General features: G+C 54.3%; 1 protein-coding gene across 1 annotated transcript in view; it reads left to right on the top strand.

Annotated features, from left to right (window-relative positions):
* Nucleotides 1-17,418, top strand: part of TTLL11 (tubulin tyrosine ligase like 11) — a 263,922-nt gene extending 246,504 nt beyond the window's left edge. Inside the window, exon 13 of the transcript XR_013640460.1 lies at nucleotides 17,399-17,418. The gene's annotated coding sequence lies outside the window, so the exon portion shown is untranslated. The remainder of the gene's footprint in view (nucleotides 1-17,398) is intronic.
* Nucleotides 17,419-17,655: the final 237 nt, after the last annotated feature.

Consider the following 17,655-nt stretch of genomic DNA (forward strand, 5'->3'; position numbering starts at 1 on the left):
CCCCCAGGCTGCCTGACGCGGACGTCGTTGCGGGCACCCCCCCCCCGTGTACTCCCGTAACTCCGCCCACTGTGTTTGTTACCCATTGGATCGTATGCACTTACAGCCCTCCCGTAACAGCCCTACATCACCCCCCCCATTACAGCTCGCAGCCGTCCCGGCTGCAACAATTCCAAATAAAGGAACATTTACCCCTCGACCCCGTGTGTGCCTCATTTTTTTTTCAACAAAATGCAAATTGAAGAACAACAACAAGAACAACAACCATACCCCCGAAAGGAATGTCCGACGCACCCCCCCCCCCGCATAAATACGAAATCCGTAAAAGCACGTATATACAACTAGCCAGGAACTCCCCCCAGCACACACAGCACACCCACGACACACAACGCACCCACAACACACACACCGCGCCCACACAACACAGCACACACAGTGTGCAAGGAGCACACCACCGACGCAGCATACAGTAACCATGACACGTGAAGGAAAATAAAAAAAAAAAAGTTTTTTTTTTTCTTCTTTTTCTTCCTGCTGTATATTATAAGAGTCTGCGCATTTTAGCGCGCGTCCTTGCCGCAGGCCCGTCACACGGGGCAACCCCGGACGGCGGACCATCCGGTGGCGGCTGTCCCATTCGAGGTGAGGTCGCGATTGAAGTCGCGCGACTGTCGGCATCACCTGTGTGGGTTCCAGGGCGTGAGCCCGTCATTCCCGGTGCACCTGTGGGTGGGACAGCCGGCAACACATCAGGCGAGAGCAGCGACGGACCCTCCGAGTCGGTCGACCCCCCACATGCTTGGCCTCGCGTGCGTGGCGTGGGCCCCCGCACCGCAACAAACGGCTTCAGCCTAGAGGGGTGTACAAACCACCGGCGCCTCCCCCATTGGATTCGAACGCACTGAGGCCTCAAAACCTCAACAACCTCGACGGGGCCCCGCCACGGGCGTACGAGTTTAGAGGAGGTCGCGAGTGGTACCTGGGGACAGTGCAGCCATGCCCTGTCCCCCGGCTTCCACTGCAGCACGTGCGCGCGAGCCAGTCTGAGGCGCTCGTTCGCCTTCTGACGCCTGTCAGAATTTAGCCTCGCCGCATCCCGCGCCTCAGTCAGTTTGTCAAGGTTAAATTTAACGTGATCGTCCAATTTAGATTTGCCCAGCGGCACGGGGATCTGCAGCTGTGCCCGAACAGGTGGGTCGGGTTCGCGGCCATACATAAGAAAGAAAGGTGAAAACCCCGTCGCAGCATGGGGAGCCAATCTGTATGCCGCTAGAACCCCTTGAATTTGTAAGTCCCAATCAGCCTGTGAGTCCGAAACTTGCTGCGACAACATAGACGTGATGGTGCGATGCAGACGCTCGACCATCCCGTCCGTTTGCGGGTGATAGGGAGAGGTTCGAATTTTTTTCGTTCCTAGGAGATCACAGACTTGTTTTAGGAGTTTCCCCGAAAAATTTCTACCCTGGTCGGTCAACAACCGCTCCGGGGCACCTTTGTCCATGACATAACCTTGGACAAAGGCGTCGACGATGGCTGCTGCCGACTGATTCGCCAGGGGCCAGGCCATAGGCCAGCGCGTAAAATATTCGACCCCAGTAAGCAAATATTTATTTCCCCTGGGGGTGGCGGGGAATGGCCCCAGAATGTCCAGTGCGACCAGTTCATTTATTCTGGAGACCTGGATGGATTGCAAGGGCGGGTTCGACTCCCGTGCCGGTGGTTTGCGCTGCGCACACTGAGGGCATGCCGCCAACAGATCAGCGACATCCCTTGTCATACCCGGCCAAAAAAAATTCAGCTGGAGCAAGGCGAGTGTTTTCTGGGTACCTAGGTGGAGGAGGCGCTCATGAGCAGCCCACACCACCTTACCCCGTAGGCCAGAAGGGACCACCAGCCGGTGACGCTGGGATTTCCCGTCCCAATGCATAAGCAAGCCCGCATGGGTTTCCCATGCGTCGGCATGACCCGTCACACGCCCCCTCTCCCCGGCGCGACGACGCAACGCGAGGAGGGAGGCATCCTCCAACTGGAGGCGCCCCCATTCATCAACGGGCAATCCAAGCAGGGAATCTCTCCCCTGTTCGGCGATATCAATGGGGACTACCGTTTCATCGTCGGCGGCCGCCGCCAGGACCGGAACCATCATGTCCCCTACTGGCTTGCAACGCCCCGACCCCAGGAGGCATGCGCATTCGGAGGCGGTTGGCATCCGCGACAGAGCGTCAGCGTTGGTGTGGCGAACGCCCTTACGATAAGTGGTTTCAAAACTGAAATCCTGGAGGACCTCCAACCATCGGGACAATTGTCCCGATGGCTGTTGAACCTTCAGGGCGTACTGCAGTGCCGCATGATCTGTGCGGACGGTGAAATGCCGACCGTACAGATATGGGCGATACTGTTGGATGAAATAGACGATTGCCAACAGTTCCCTACGGGTGACACAATATCTTTGCTCCGTTGGAGACAACACCCGACTGCCGTACGCGACCACCCGTTCCACGCCGTCAACCACCTGGGAAAGCACGCCTCCAATACCTGTGTTGCTCGCGTCGGTGTCGAGCAAAAACGGCCTCGAAAAATCTGGGTAAATCAAGGGAGGAGCCTTCACCAGCGCGTCCCGAAGGGAGCAGAAAGCGGCTTCCTCATCCTGACCCCAGTGGAACCGGACCCCTTTAGATGTTAACGCGTGTAGGGGTTTTGCAATCGTTGCAAAATTAGCGACGAAGCGTCGGTAATATGATGCGAAGCCAATAAAACTCCTGACCTCTCCCACCGTGGTGGGAGTCGGCCAGGAGCTGACACACTGCGTTTTGGCGGGATCGGTAGCAATACCCGAGCGCCCTACGATGTGCCCCAGATAACGCACCGACTCGCGTAACAAATGGCATTTCTGGGGCTTAAATTTCAAATTAGCAGCCCGCATCTTTAGGAAAACCGCCCGCAACCTCTGGAGATGTTCGTCAAAAGTTTTACCAAAGACAATAACGTCATCCAAATAAATCAGGCACGACTCCCATTGCAATCCAGCCAAAACCAATTCCATCAATCGCTGGAAAGTTGCCGGCGCTGAGTGTAAGCCCATCGGCAACCGGTTGAATTGGAACAGGCCGTGCGGTGTACGGAAAGCAGTTTTAGGCTTAGAATCATCGTCCAGAGGAAGCTGCCAGAATCCCGAAAGTAAATCTAGTGTGGAGAAGAATCGCGCTCCCGCCAAGGCGTCCAGCGATTCGTCCATCCGTGGGAGCGGGTATGCGTCGGCAACCGAAATTTTATTAAGGCGCCGAAAATCCACGCAAAACCGCAACGAGCCGTCCTGTTTTTTAACCAGGACGATCGGCGCTCCCCAAGGGCTGGTGGAGGGAGAAATGATGTCGGCGGCTAACATGTCATCAACAGCCGATTTGACATGGTCCTTTTCGGCGGGACTTAACCGAAACGGATTTTGGCGAATTGGCGGGCTGTCACCCGTGTCAATATGGTGACGCAGCAGGTGAGTGCAACCCAAATCATATTTATCTCGACTGAAAACGTCGGAAAATTCCCTCAGTAGCGTTCTAAGCTGTTGGCGCTCTGAATTTGTCAGGTCCGTCGATCCCGCACAAAGCGCGTCGATCCACCCTTCATCGCTGTCTGAATGTGGGAGCATCCGGGAAGCAGTGCCAACGTGGTTCGCGACAGGTTCCTCGCAGGGCACTGGCGTCGCGTGAGCGAGCACCGTCCCTTGAGGAAGCACCACCGTCTGCGATCCCACATTGAGGACCGCGATGAAAGGGTCCCCGTCCCCTCTTACGACGGTCTGGGCCGGAATCAAATGAGGCCCATTAACCCCGGCCCTAGACGGTCCCAGCAAAACACCCTGATCCCCTATGCCCTTAGCGAAGGGCTTACGAAGTTTCAGAGGCACTAGCATTTGAGCTCCCGGCGGCACACGAACAGTTTTAACGACGAACGCCGGTACCGTCGCGAACGCCGACCGAGCCGCCGCAGGGGATGGCAGGAACGCCATGCGCCGCCCCGATGGAAGCTCAATGCATCCTTGGTCGATCAAAATACGAATGGGCATTTTACCTAAGAAATCCGTCCCCAGCAGGCACGGAACCGCCAGCGAGGAGGAAACGAAAATCGGCCCCGACAATTTGATGTCCCCAATAGAAATTTGCGCTCGAATCTGTCCCATGATGCCGAGAGAGCCCCCGTTAGCGGCATAGAATGGGACGTTAACCGGCAGTAAAGGCCGGCTTTGTACGGGCAGAATATTGTAAATTAATTCCGAAATGATTGTCGCCGATGCCCCCGTATCGACCAAGATGCGTACTTCTACCCCGTCAATGTGTCCGACCACGGCCGACGACCCTGACGACGCGGCTACCACGCGATGGGCCAACACGGACCACTGTTTGGGCTCGATTTGAGTCCCCGCAGTGATCCGCGTTGGCCCCTCGCAACGCGACATCGGCCCCCCGTTTGTTGTGGTGCGAGAGCGTGCAACGGGTAGGTGCTTTGGCCAAACATGTGTGGTGCCGCGACTCGCCGGGTCATGTTGCTGGAGCTTGGGAGGAGGAGGCCCGGCGTCCCGTCGAGGCGTCGTCCCGCGCTGTCGAGGAGAGCGGCACCCCGAGGCGACGTGGCCCCGGACGCCGCAGTTGAAACACCGCGGGAGCCCCGGTGGAGACGACGGGCGGTTGAAACGGCTTGACCCGTCCCGGGCCGACCGTACTTCTTGCGCCTGTTGCCGTCGATGGTCGACGGCGAAGAGCTCCTCCGTCGGAAGGGTGGCTGCAGCCACCGCACGCCCTGCCGATGCCCTGCTGGCTTTCCGCCGCAGGGACAGAAGGTTGGCGTGAAGGAGGCGCGCCGCCTGAAGAGAGGTCATCTCGGCGTCCTCCTGTGCGACGACAGCGATGTCCAGGTCGTCTGCCAGGAGGAGTATTTTCTCCGTGACCATCGCGTCCACGCCATCGTCGTCCATACGGGGAAAAGCCGTCTTAGCCAGCGCTAGGAGGCTCGTCCTGTATGCCAGGGGCGACTCCTTCTCACCCCGCTTGCGCTCGTAGAACTGCTCTCTGCATTCCGCTGAAGGTCCATAGACCCCGGCCAGCAGTTGTAGTGCCTTCGGCAGAGTAGACCGCTTCTCTTTCGGCGCCGATGTGAGGGCGGCGAGCGCGTCTGCGTCGAGGAGCGCCGGCAGCGCGCAGAGGGCTTCATCGTCGGACCACCTTGCCATTTCTTGGTGGGCGATGAAGCGTCGCTGGAAGCCGCCCCAGTCGCCCTCTGCACCAACAAATTCTTTCAGCGGAGGCAGCCGTTGTTGCAGCGCAGCGTTCGCCTTGGAAGTCTGTAGGCTGCTATCCCCGGGACTCGGCTGTGCGTCGGCGCGAATGGCAGATGGAATCGCCTGTCGCGGATGTGATGACGCTCCCTCCGCTGGAGATGACGCAGCTGTCCCAGCGAGAGCGGTGTCGGACCCAAGGTTGAGCCCGGCCACGCCCTCCGCAGCTGCCGTAACGATGGCGGGAAATTCAAAGTTGGAGTCTTCAGAAATGGCGGGAAGGCGCTCAGGTCGACGACTCCCCTCGCCCCGTGGTGGACCACCAGCCCCCAGCCGCGTGATGTTTTCCAGCGTGGCGGCAGCGGCGTACAGTAGCTCCGCCAGTCTCTCGTGAGCCAGCCGTAGCGCGTCTGGCTGCGGCCCCTCTTCATGCCGATGCCCCGGTAGGAACGCGTCGGCCCCCGGCTGCGCCATGTCTTGGTGAGCCGCCTCGGGCTCAACGACTTCAGCAGTGTCCTCCTCCGGTACTCTGGCTCGAGCTGTCTGACGTGTTTCCATGTCCGTAGTACTTCTGACACCAGATGAAGTACCGGTGAAGACGCTGGACACCCAGGTTGAGGCACACGTGTATTTATTTCAGCTTGTCGGTACAGGACAACACTAGAGGGGGTAGCGGCCCCCTCACCCGGATAACTGGGGATACCCCCTAGCTAACCTCACCTATCCCCAAGTCCTCCACTAACGGGCTAGGGGAGGCTAACTGGCCCGACACTGGTGAGTCGGGCTACGGTCTCCGGAGTCCCAGGGTCTAACCCTGGTTCACGGAACCACGCCTCTGGCTCGATCCTCTGCAGCCCTGACAAGGGCGGCGTCGAGGGGAGTCCAGGGCTCTAGCTAGAGGATCTTCACTCTTCCTCCTTCGTTCCCAGACTGAGCCCCGAGCTCTCTCTGTCCTCCCCCTTTATACCCCTCACCAGGATCCCAACCCCCCAGGCTGCCTGACGCGGACGTCGTTGCGGGCACCCCCCCCCCGTGTACTCCCGTAACTCCGCCCACTGTGTTTGTTACCCATTGGATCGTATGCACTTACAGCCCTCCCGTAACAGCCCTACACATGTACGTGGTGAATTCCACCAAGTGTCGATGCTAATTTCCCAAAAATGCGTGACATGACACACCTAGCCTGGCACACCTCACACCACACACCTCACCCACACCTCACCCTCACCTCACCCACACCTCACCCACACCTCACCCACACCTCACCCACACTTCACCCACCCCTCACCCACCCTTCACCCACACCTCACTCACACCTCACCCACCCCTCACCCTCACCTCACCCACACCTCACCCACACCTCACCCACCCCTCACCCACACTTCACCCACCCCTCACCCACACCTCACACACACCTCACCCACACCTCACCCTCACCTCACCCACACCTCACCCACCCCTCACCCTCACCTCACCCACACCTCACCCACCCCTCACCCTCACCTCACTCACACCTCACCCACACCTCACCCACACCTCACCCTCACCAAGCCTGACTCACCTCACACCTCACCCACACCTAGCCTGACTCACCTCACCTGACTCATCTCACCCACACCTCACCCACCCCTCACCCACACCTCACCCACACCTCACCCTCACCTCACTCACACCTCACCCACCCCTCACCCACACCTCACACACACCTGACCCACACCTAGCCTGACTCACCTCACCCTCACCTAGCCTGACTCACCTCACCTGACTCATCTCACCCACAACTCACCCACCCCTCACCCACACCTCACCCACACCTCACCCTCACCTCACCCTCACCTCACTCACACCTCACCCACCCCTCACCCACACCTCACACACACCTGACCCACACCTAGCCTGACTCACCTCACCCTCACCTAGCCTGACTCACCTCACCTGACTCATCTCACCCACACCTCACCCACCCCTCACCCACACCTCACCCACACCTCACCCTCACCTCACTCACACCTCACCCACCCCTCACCCACACCTCACACACACCTGACCCACACCTAGCCTGACTCACCTCACCCTCACCTAGCCTGACTCACCTCACCTGACTCATCTCACCCACACCTCACCCACCCCTCACCCACACCTCACCCACACCTCACCCTCACCTCACTCACACCTCACCCACCCCTCACCCACACCTCACACACAACTGACCCACACCTAGCCTGACTCACCTCACCCTCACCTAGCCTGACTCACCTCACCTGACTCATCTCACCCACACCTCACCCACCCCTCACCCACACCTCACCCTCACCTCACTCACACCTCACCCACCCCTCACCCACACCTCACACACACCTGACCCACACCTAGCCTGACTCACCTCACCCTCACCTAGCCTGACTCACCTCACCTGACTCATCTCACCCACACCTCACCCACCCCTCACCCACACCTCACCCACACCTCACCCTCACCTCACCCTCACCTCACTCACACCTCACCCTCACCTCACTCACACCTCACCCACCCCTCACCCACACCTCACACACACCTGACCCACACCTAGCCTGACTCACCTCACCCTCACCTCACACACCCCTCACCCACACCTTACTCACACCTCACCCACACCTCACACACACCTCACCCACCCCTCACCCACACCTCACACCTCACCCACACCTCACACACACCTGACCCACACCTCACCCACACCTCACTCACACCTCACACATACCTCACTCACACCTCACACACACCTCACCCACCCCTCACCCACACCTCACCCACACCTCACCCACACCTCACCCACCCCTCACACACACCTCACACCTCACCCACACCTCACCCACACCTCACACACACCTCACCCACACCTCACCCACACCTCACACACACCTCACACACACCTCACCCACCCCTCACCCTCACCTCACTCACACCTCACCCTCACCTAGCCTGGCACTCACTGCGCTACGACCACCAGTGGGTGACCCCCCCCCCTCTCTCTCTGGGGTCCCCTATCGGCTGGCACTCACCCCCCCATCCCCCCACGTTTTCCCACACGATGCCGAGCAGCGCACTGGGAATTCTGAGCTAAGAAAGCGAAACTTTTCATTTTGTGCCACGGTGCCAAGGAAACGGGAAGTGTGATTACAAACCATTAAATTGATTAACACAAAAAAAAAATGACGTAACTCACTCGACGTCCCCTTGTGAGCTTCGTGACGTGTAGGGCTTTCGCCTGATGATGTTGGTTGTTGTTATTGTTGTTGTTTAAATTGTCGGCGAAACGTCACGGCAGTCGAACGGCAAAAAAATGTTGTGGTGGGATTACTCTCCAAAACGTAACCCATTCCTGTCAACGCCTAATCTCACTCACCACTAGTACACTCACCACTAGTACACTCACCACTAGTACACTCACCACTAGTACACTAACCACTAGTACACTCACCACTAGTACGTAGTCGTAGACTTTCACGAACAACATTATCCACAGGAAGGGGTTTTTTTTTTGCTTGTGTTCGTGTCGGATTAGATCGTGTAAAATAATTACTCTGTTTCTTTCGGCAAAGTCACGTAGGTAGAAAAAGAATCAAAGAAAATATGAGAAAAAAAATAAAATAAAAAAAATAACGTTTCGATCGCTGTGTTGCAGAGCAGCAGCCAAAGACTCGAAACGCGTGGTGATGTTGATTCTAGATTTGAGAGGGAAAAAATTAACCCGTAAAAACAAAGTTTTTCACTATAAATCCTTCATATGCGTGGCGGCTAGAGTCCTCTCGTCCTCTGGCTTGAGATGGCTGCCACCTATGGGTCAGATGATTGCCTGCCACCATTAAGCAATTGGTAATTAAATATAATTTTTTTTTCCTAAAAAGTGTAAATTGTCTCGCACAACGAGTCTGTGTGCAAAATGTCAGCTCGATTGGATCACGGGAAGTGGGTTAAAAAACGACCAATAGATTTGCACGGTCGTAAGCAAGCAAGCAAGCACGCAAGTGAACTTAATATAAAGGATTTAAAAACCAGAGGAACCAGATGAAAATCCACGCGACCACGAGGAGAGAGACACGCCAACTCTAAATATACAGCAGCAGGCGTCAGGGTTGGGATCCAACCCACGACCTCCTGTACACCAGGCGAGGTAGTTAACACATTGTCCTGCGGAGGGAGCTGGTAGGAACGTTGGGTTGCTCGGTCAATGGCCTGCAGGGTCAACGGCGGCGTGGTGTATTCCGCAAATATGCCCGACTGTGAGGGCGGGCACAAGCCGGCGTGAGTAGGTGAAACGTTGAGTTTTATAAGGGCACCACGGGGTGACCAGCCCCTCCCCACCCAGCCCCTCCCCATCCTCCCCACCCAGCCCCTCCCCACCCTCCCCTCTCCACCCAGCCCCTCCCCTCTCCACCCAGCCCCACCCATCCCATTTTTGCATGCATGACGGACGGACGGACACAATAATCCCATGTGGGCTGGTGTAACCAGGAGGTTCCTACCAGTAACATCTCCTAGCCACCGTGATGATGATGATGAGAGAGAGACGCAAACTCCACATATACAGCAGCAGGCGTCGTCAGGGTCGGGATCGAACCCACGACCTCCTGCACACCAGGCGAGGTAGTTAACATCTCCTAGCCACCGTGATGATGATGATGAGAGAGAGACACGCAAACTCAAAATATACAGCAGCAGGCGTCAGGGTCGGGATCGAACCCACGACCTCCTGTACACCAGGCGAGGTAGTTAACATCTAGCCACCGTGATGATGATGAAGAGAGAGACACGCAAACTCCAAATATACAGCAGCAGGCGTCAGGGTCGGGATCGAACCCACGACCTCCTGTACACCAGGCGAGGTAGTTAACATCTCATAGCCACCGTGATGATGATGATGAGAGAGACACGCAAACTCCAAATATACAGCAGCAGGCATCGTCAGAGGTCGAGATCGAACCCACGACCTCCTGCACACCAGGCGAGGTAGTTAACATCTCATAGCCACCGTGATGATGATGATGAGAGAGACACGCAAACTCCCAAATATACAGCAGCAGGCATCGGGGTCGAGATCGAACCCACGACCTCCTGTACACCAGGCGAGGTAGTCAACATCTCCTAGCCACCGTGATGATGATGAGAGAGAGAGACACGCAAACTCCAAATATACAGCAGCAGGCATCGTCAGGGGTCGAGATCGAACCCACGACCTCCTGTACACCAGGCGAGGTAGTTAACATCTCGTAGCCACCGTGATGATGATGAGAGAGAGACACGCAAACTCCCAAATATACAGCAGCAGGCGTCAGGGTCGAGATCGAACACACGACCTCCTGTACACCAGGCGAGGTAGTTAACATCTCGTAGCCACCGTGATGATGATGAGAGAGAGAGACACGCAAACTCCAAATATACAGCAGCAGGCATCGTCATGGGTCGGGATCGAACCCACGACTGTGCACACCCAGCTCGTTTGGCTCACAGCCGCGGGTGGGTGCTCATTTATGACTTATTGATACGAATGATCGATCTCTTCAAAAGCAGCAGCAGCAGCAGCAACAACCAAACTTTTGAATCGTCCCAAAGGCGTCGACGCAGCAGAAATCGCACGGAGTCCAAACGCAGGTTTCGCCCTCGCGGAAAAGTGGACACGCTTCTAAATCGACAAATGAGGAAGTGAAAAGGAGGCGGGGGGGGGGAAGTGGAGAGTTTGAAATTGACCCAAATGTAGAATGTATCTGTGTTGCAAAGAACTCGAACTACGTTCCTGGCCAGGGCACGTATGTTGTATGATTGTGTGTGTGTGTGCATGTGTGTGTATGTGTGTGTGTGTTATTGTGTGTGTATGTGTGTGTAGGTGTGTATGTGTGTTGGACTTCTTTTGCGCCGTACGTAGCCAAATCGTGCTAATTGGAGGTGGAGAGAAAGGACCACAAAAACACACAAACTAACACGCAAACTAACACACAAACTAACACATTGTGAGTTGGTGAATGCGTGGGTGAGTGGGTGAGTGGGTGAGTGAGTGTGTGGGTGGGTGAGTGAGTGAGTGAGTGGATGGGTGGGTGAATGAGTGAGTGAGTGGGTGGGTGGGTGAGTGAGTGGGTGAGTGGGTGGGTGAGTGGCTGGTTGGGTAGTGGCTGGGTGGTTGAGTGGCTGGGTGGGTGAGTGAGTGAATTGGTGAATGCGTGGGTGACTGAGTGGATGGGTGGGTAGTGGCTGGGTGGGTGGGTGAGTGAGTGAGTGGGTGGGTGAGTAAGTGAGTAAGTGGGTGGGTGGGTGGGTGAGTGGGTGGGTGAGTGAGTTGGTGGGTGGGTAGTGGCTTCGTGGGTGAGTGGGTGAGTGAGTGGGTGAGTGAGTGAGTGAGTGAGTGGGTGAGTGGATGAGTGAGTGAGTGGGTGAGTGAGGTAGTGGGTGGATGAGTGGGCAAGTGGGTGGGCGAGTAGGTGAGTGTGTGGGTGAGTAGGTGAGTGCTCGGGTGGGTGAGTGGGTGAGTGAGTGGGTGAGTGTGTGGATCAGTGAGCAGTGAGTTATGTATGTTGAACTTCTTTCGCACCCTACATAGGTAACCGCGCTAACCAGGGGGGCTGTTGTTGCTTCTGTTGTTCCTGTTGTGTGAAGCAATGCTGCGTTGCCACAATCAACACTATACCTCTTACATGTCTCTATGGGTCTCTATCTCGAGTCTCCATGTATATCTATAAGCCTCTATGCATCTAAATATAACGAACATTTCGATTTAAAGCTTTCGTGACTGCAGGGATTCATCTTCTTGGTTCTTTCGGTAAAGTCACGTAGAAGGGAAGTAATTAAATAATAAAAATAAAACATAATAAAATAATTCTCACGACGTTTCGGCCACAACGCAAGCAGCCGTCCTCAGGTGAAGAACAGGTCTGTCGAGAACACAGAGTCTTTGTGAGAATTATTTTATTATGTTTTAGTTTTATTATTTTATTATTTCCCTTCTACGTGACTTTACCGAAAGAACCAAGAAGATAACGAACATTTTTTGTTATTTTAATAGGTAAGGCCCAATTCACTATCTATCTTTTTCGGAAGCGACCTCGCCACAAATGAAAGCTCAACAACAAAGTGGATTCTCATCATGTGGACTTTTAATAACAGCAGCAAACTATCCTGAAGCACGGTTGTCAATGTGGAAGGAAACCACGGAGGACCTGGAGAAAAATCCACGCCACCACGGGGAGAGAGATACGCAAATTCCAAATATACAGCAGCAGGCGTCAGGGTCGGGATCGAACCCACGACCTCCTGTACACCAGGCGAGGTAGTTAACATCTCCTAGCCACCATGATGATGATGAGAGAGAGAGACACGCAAACTCAAAATATACAGCAGCAGGCGTCAGGGTCGGGATCGAACCCATGACCTTCTGCACACCGGGCGAGGTAGTCAACATCTCATAGCCACCATATCTCTGCGTCTCTCTCGGGGTTTTCTATCCGGTCCGCAGTTTGGGTTGCACAGCCACAATCAACAACAACGCCGTGGCTTGGGCCTAATGCCTCTCTTGGCTATCTGTGTATCTCTTCTACGTGAGGAGCGCTAGTGAAGCTTTTAGCGCTCCGAACCTGGCGACCCGAGTTCGATTCCCGCTCACGGCCAACACCAGCGACGATTTTTATCTGAACCGATCTTGGGCCTCCCCTAGGTCGACTCAGCCTCAAATGAGTACATGGTGCGGTGCGCAAACATCGCCACTGGGGAGACAAAGGCGGTCGGGCGTGGTTGCTGGCAACCCACCCCCCTCGTGCGCCGTTCCGGCCTTCAAAAGGTGCTCGCAAACAGCACTTGCCCCAGCAGTCTGTTGAGGCTATACGGGGCATCTTTGTCTTTGTGTCACGCAGGGTTTTCTATCGCAATGCTGTGGTTACGTCGTTAATTTTGACAATCATTACGGAGATGTGGGGGTGGTGGTGGTGGTGGTGATGTTGTTGTGAGGTTGATGGTTCAACCACCCACCCGTGTCTTTGAAGAGAATTAGGAGGAGTTCAAAGTCAGGAGGTGATGGCGATGATGATGATGTTTGGGTCTCGAATGAGAGATGTATTGTTCTGGACATCCGCTTCATCTTACTCTAATCACACAGCAGCAGCAGCGATCCTCCAGACCTGGGTGAGAGTCTAGGATGGGGTGACGTCATCAACAGCGATCCTCCAGACCTGGGTGAGATTCTGGGATGGGGTGACGTCATCAACAGCGATCCTCCAGACCTGGGTGAGATTCTGGGATGGGGTGACGTCATCAACAGAGATCCTCTAGACCTGGGTGAGATTCTGGGATGGGGTGACGTCATCAACAGCTGATCCTCTAAACCTGAGTGAGATTCTAGGATGGGGTGACACCATCAACAGCGATCATCTAGACCTGGGTGAGAGTCTAGGATGGGGTGATGTCATCAACAGAGATCCTCTAGAACCTGGGTGAGATTCTGGGATGGGGTGACGTCATCAACAGCTGATCCTCTAAACCTGAGTGAGATTCTAGGATGGGGTGACATCATCAACAGCGATCCTCCAGACCTGGGTGAGAGTCTAGGATGGGGTGACGTCATCAACAGAGATCCTCTAGACCTGGGTGAGATTCTGGGATGGGGTGACGTCATCAACAGCTGATCCTCTAAACCTGAGTGAGATTCTAGGATGGGGTGACGTCATCAACAGCGATCATCTAGACCTGGGTGAGATTCTAGGATGGGGTGACGTCATCAACAGCGATCCTCTAGACCTGGGTGAGATTCTAGGATGAGGTGACGTCATCAACAGCGATCCTCTAGACCTCGGTGAGATTCTAGGATGGGGTGACATCATCAGCAGCGATTCTCCAGACCTGGGTGAGATTCTAGGATGGGGTGACATCATCAACAGCGATCCTCTAGACCTGAGTGAGATTCTAGGATGGGGTGACATCATCAACAGCGATCCTCTAGACCTGGGTGAGATTCTAGGATGGGGTGACATCATCAACAGCGATCCTCTAGACCTGGGTGAGATTCTAGGATGGGGTGACATCATCAACAGCGATCCTCTAGACCTGGGTGAGATTCTGGGATGGGGTGACACCATCAACAGCGATCCTCTAGACCTGGGTGAGATTCTAGGATGGGGTGACACCATCAACAGCGATCCTCTAGACCTGGGTGAGATTCTAGGATGGGGTGACACCATCAACAGCGATCCTCTAGACCTGGGTGAACTTCTAGGATGGGATGACGTCATCAACAGCGATCCTCTAGACTTGGGTGAACTTCTAGGATGGGATGACGTCATCAACAGCGATCCTCTAGACTTGGGTGAACTTCTAGGATGGGGTGACACCATCAACAGCGATCCTCTAGACCTGGGTGAGATTCTAGGATGGGGTGACACCATCAACAGCGATCCTCTAGACCTGGGTGAACTTCTAGGATGGGATGACGTCATCAACAGCGATCCTCTAGACTTGGGTGAACTTCTAGGATGGGATGACGTCATCAACAGCGATCCTCTAGACTTGGGTGAACTTCTAGGATGGGATGACGTCATCAACAGCGATCCTCTAGACCTGGGTGAACTTCTAGGATGGGGTGACACCATCAACAGCGATCCTCTAGACCTGGGTGAGATTCTAGGATGGGATGACGTCATCAACAGCGATCCTCTAGACCTGGGTGAGATTCTAGGATGGGGTGACATCATCAACAGTGATCCTCTAGACCTGGGTGAGATTCTAGGATGGGGTGACATCATCAACAGCGATCCTCTAGACCTGGGTGAGATTCTAGGATGGGGTGACGTCATCAACAGCGATCCTCTAGACCTGAGTGAGATTCTAGGATGGGGTGACACCATCAACAGCGATCCTCTAGACCTGGGTGAGAGTCTAGGATGGGGTGACATCATCAACAGCGATCCTCTAGACCTGAGTGAGATTCTAGGATGGGGTGACGTCATCAACAGCTGATCCTCTAGACCTGGGTGAGATTCTAGGATGGGGTGACATCATCAACAGCGTTCCTCTAGACCTGGGTGAGATTCTAGGATGGGGTGACGTCATCAACAGCGATCCTCTAGACCTGGGTGAGATTCTAGGATGGGGTGACGTCATCAACAGCGATCCTCTAGACCTGGGTGAGATTCTAGGATGGGGTGACGTCATCAACAGCGATCCTCTAGACCTGGGTGAGATTCTAGGATGGGGTGACACCATCAACAGCGATCCTCTAGACCTGGGTGAACTTCTAGGATGGGATGACGTCATCAACAGCGATCCTCTAGACTTGGGTGAACTTCTAGGATGGGATGACGTCATCAACAGCGATCCTCTAGACTTGGGTGAACTTCTAGGATGGGGTGACACCATCAACAGCGATCCTCTAGACCTGGGTGAGATTCTAGGATGGGGTGACGTCATCAACAGCGATCCTCTAGACCTGGGTGAGATTCTAGGATGGGGTGACACCATCAACAGCGATCCTCTAGACCTGAGTGAGATTCTAGGATGGGGTGACGTCATCAACAGCGATCCTCTAGACCTGGGTGAGATTCTAGGATGGGGTGACACCATCAACAGCGATCCTCTAGACCTGGGTGAACTTCTAGGATGGGATGACGTCATCAACAGCGATCCTCTAGACTTGGGTGAACTTCTAGGATGGGATGACGTCATCAACAGCGATCCTCTAGACTTGGGTGAACTTCTAGGATGGGATGACGTCATCAACAGCGATCCTCTAGACCTGGGTGAACTTCTAGGATGGGGTGACACCATCAACAGCGATCCTCTAGACCTGGGTGAGATTCTAGGATGGGATGACGTCATCAACAGCGATCCTCTAGACCTGGGTGAGATTCTAGGATGGGGTGACGTCATCAACAGCGATCCTCTAGACCTGAGTGAGATTCTAGGATGGGGTGACGTCATCAACAGCGATCCTCTAGACCTGAGTGAGATTCTAGGATGGGGTGACATCATCAACAGCGATCCTCTAGACCTGGGTGAGATTCTAGGATGGGGTGACATCATCAACAACGATCCTCTAGACCTGGGTGAGATTCTAGGATGGGGTGACGTCATCAACAGCGATCCTCTAGACCTGGGTGAGATTCTAGGATGGGGTGACGTCATCAACAGCGATCCTCTAGACCTGGGTGAGATTCTAGGATGGGGTGACGTCATCAACAGCGATCCTCTAGACCTGAGTGAGATTCTAGGATGGGGTGACATCATCAACAGCGATCCTCTAGACCTGAGTGAGATTCTAGGATGGGGTGACATCATCAACAGCGATCCTCTAGACCTGGGTGAGATTCTAGGATGGGGTGACGTCATCAACAGCGATCCTCTAGACCTGGGTGAGATTCTAGGATGGGGTGACATCATCAACAGCGATCCTCTAGACCTGAGTGAGATTCTAGGATGGGGTGACATCACCAACAGCGATCCTCTAGACCTGGGTGAGAGTCTAGGATGGGGTGACATCATCAACACTGATCCTCTAGACCTGGGTGAGATTCTAGGATGGGGTGACATCATCAACAGCGATCCTCTAGACCTGGTTGAGATTCTAGGATGGGGTGACATCATCAACAGTGATCCTCTAGACCTGGGTGAGATTCGAGGATGGGGTGACAGCATCACGATCCCAGAAGCGATGGGATCATCGGGACGCGAGATGCGACGTCGTGGATGTCTCAGTATCGGTGCGGAATTAAATCTAACCAGAGCAACACTTCATGGGACCTCCTATGCCAGTACCAAATTACACTAATAGGGTTTTTCCCCTTTTTTCTGGCAGCAAAACTGAAAACTTTTGCAAGGAATCATGCTTACATTAACCACAATACTTGCAGTCAAATGCAAATAAAAAGCAATACTCTGATAATGTATGCATTGTCGTTGAAACGGATTGGTCCACACCAGAGACAGCTTTCTTTAGAGCCTAGTCTCATATGGTGTTCGACCAGATTGAACTGTGCGCCTTTTGGCGTCATCTGGTCGAACACCATATGAGACTAGGCTCTAAAGAAAGCTGTCTCTGGTGTGGACCAATCAGTTTCAAAGCCAATGCATAAACTATCAGAGTATTGTGGTTAATGTAAGCATGATTCCTTGCAAAAGGTGTCAGTTTTTGTTGCCAGAAAAAAAGGGGAAAACCCCTATTAGCAGAGCAACACTCTACTGCTCTTCCTCCGATGTAGCGTCTGCCTCTAAGGCTGTAGCACCCTCTGCTGACAAACGTTATATTTTCAACCGCGCATCGATTTTGAAATAAATATAAACTGAACTTTTTTGCTTATTGAATATTTGGTTCTTTCGGTGAAGTCACGTGGAAAGAAAAGAAATTAAATATTAGCACACGACGTTTCGATTGCAAC

This window comes from Lampetra fluviatilis, chromosome 61, assembly GCF_964198595.1.
Source record: "Lampetra fluviatilis chromosome 61, kcLamFluv1.1, whole genome shotgun sequence".
In the NCBI taxonomy this organism is placed as follows: Eukaryota; Metazoa; Chordata; class Hyperoartia; order Petromyzontiformes; family Petromyzontidae; genus Lampetra; species Lampetra fluviatilis.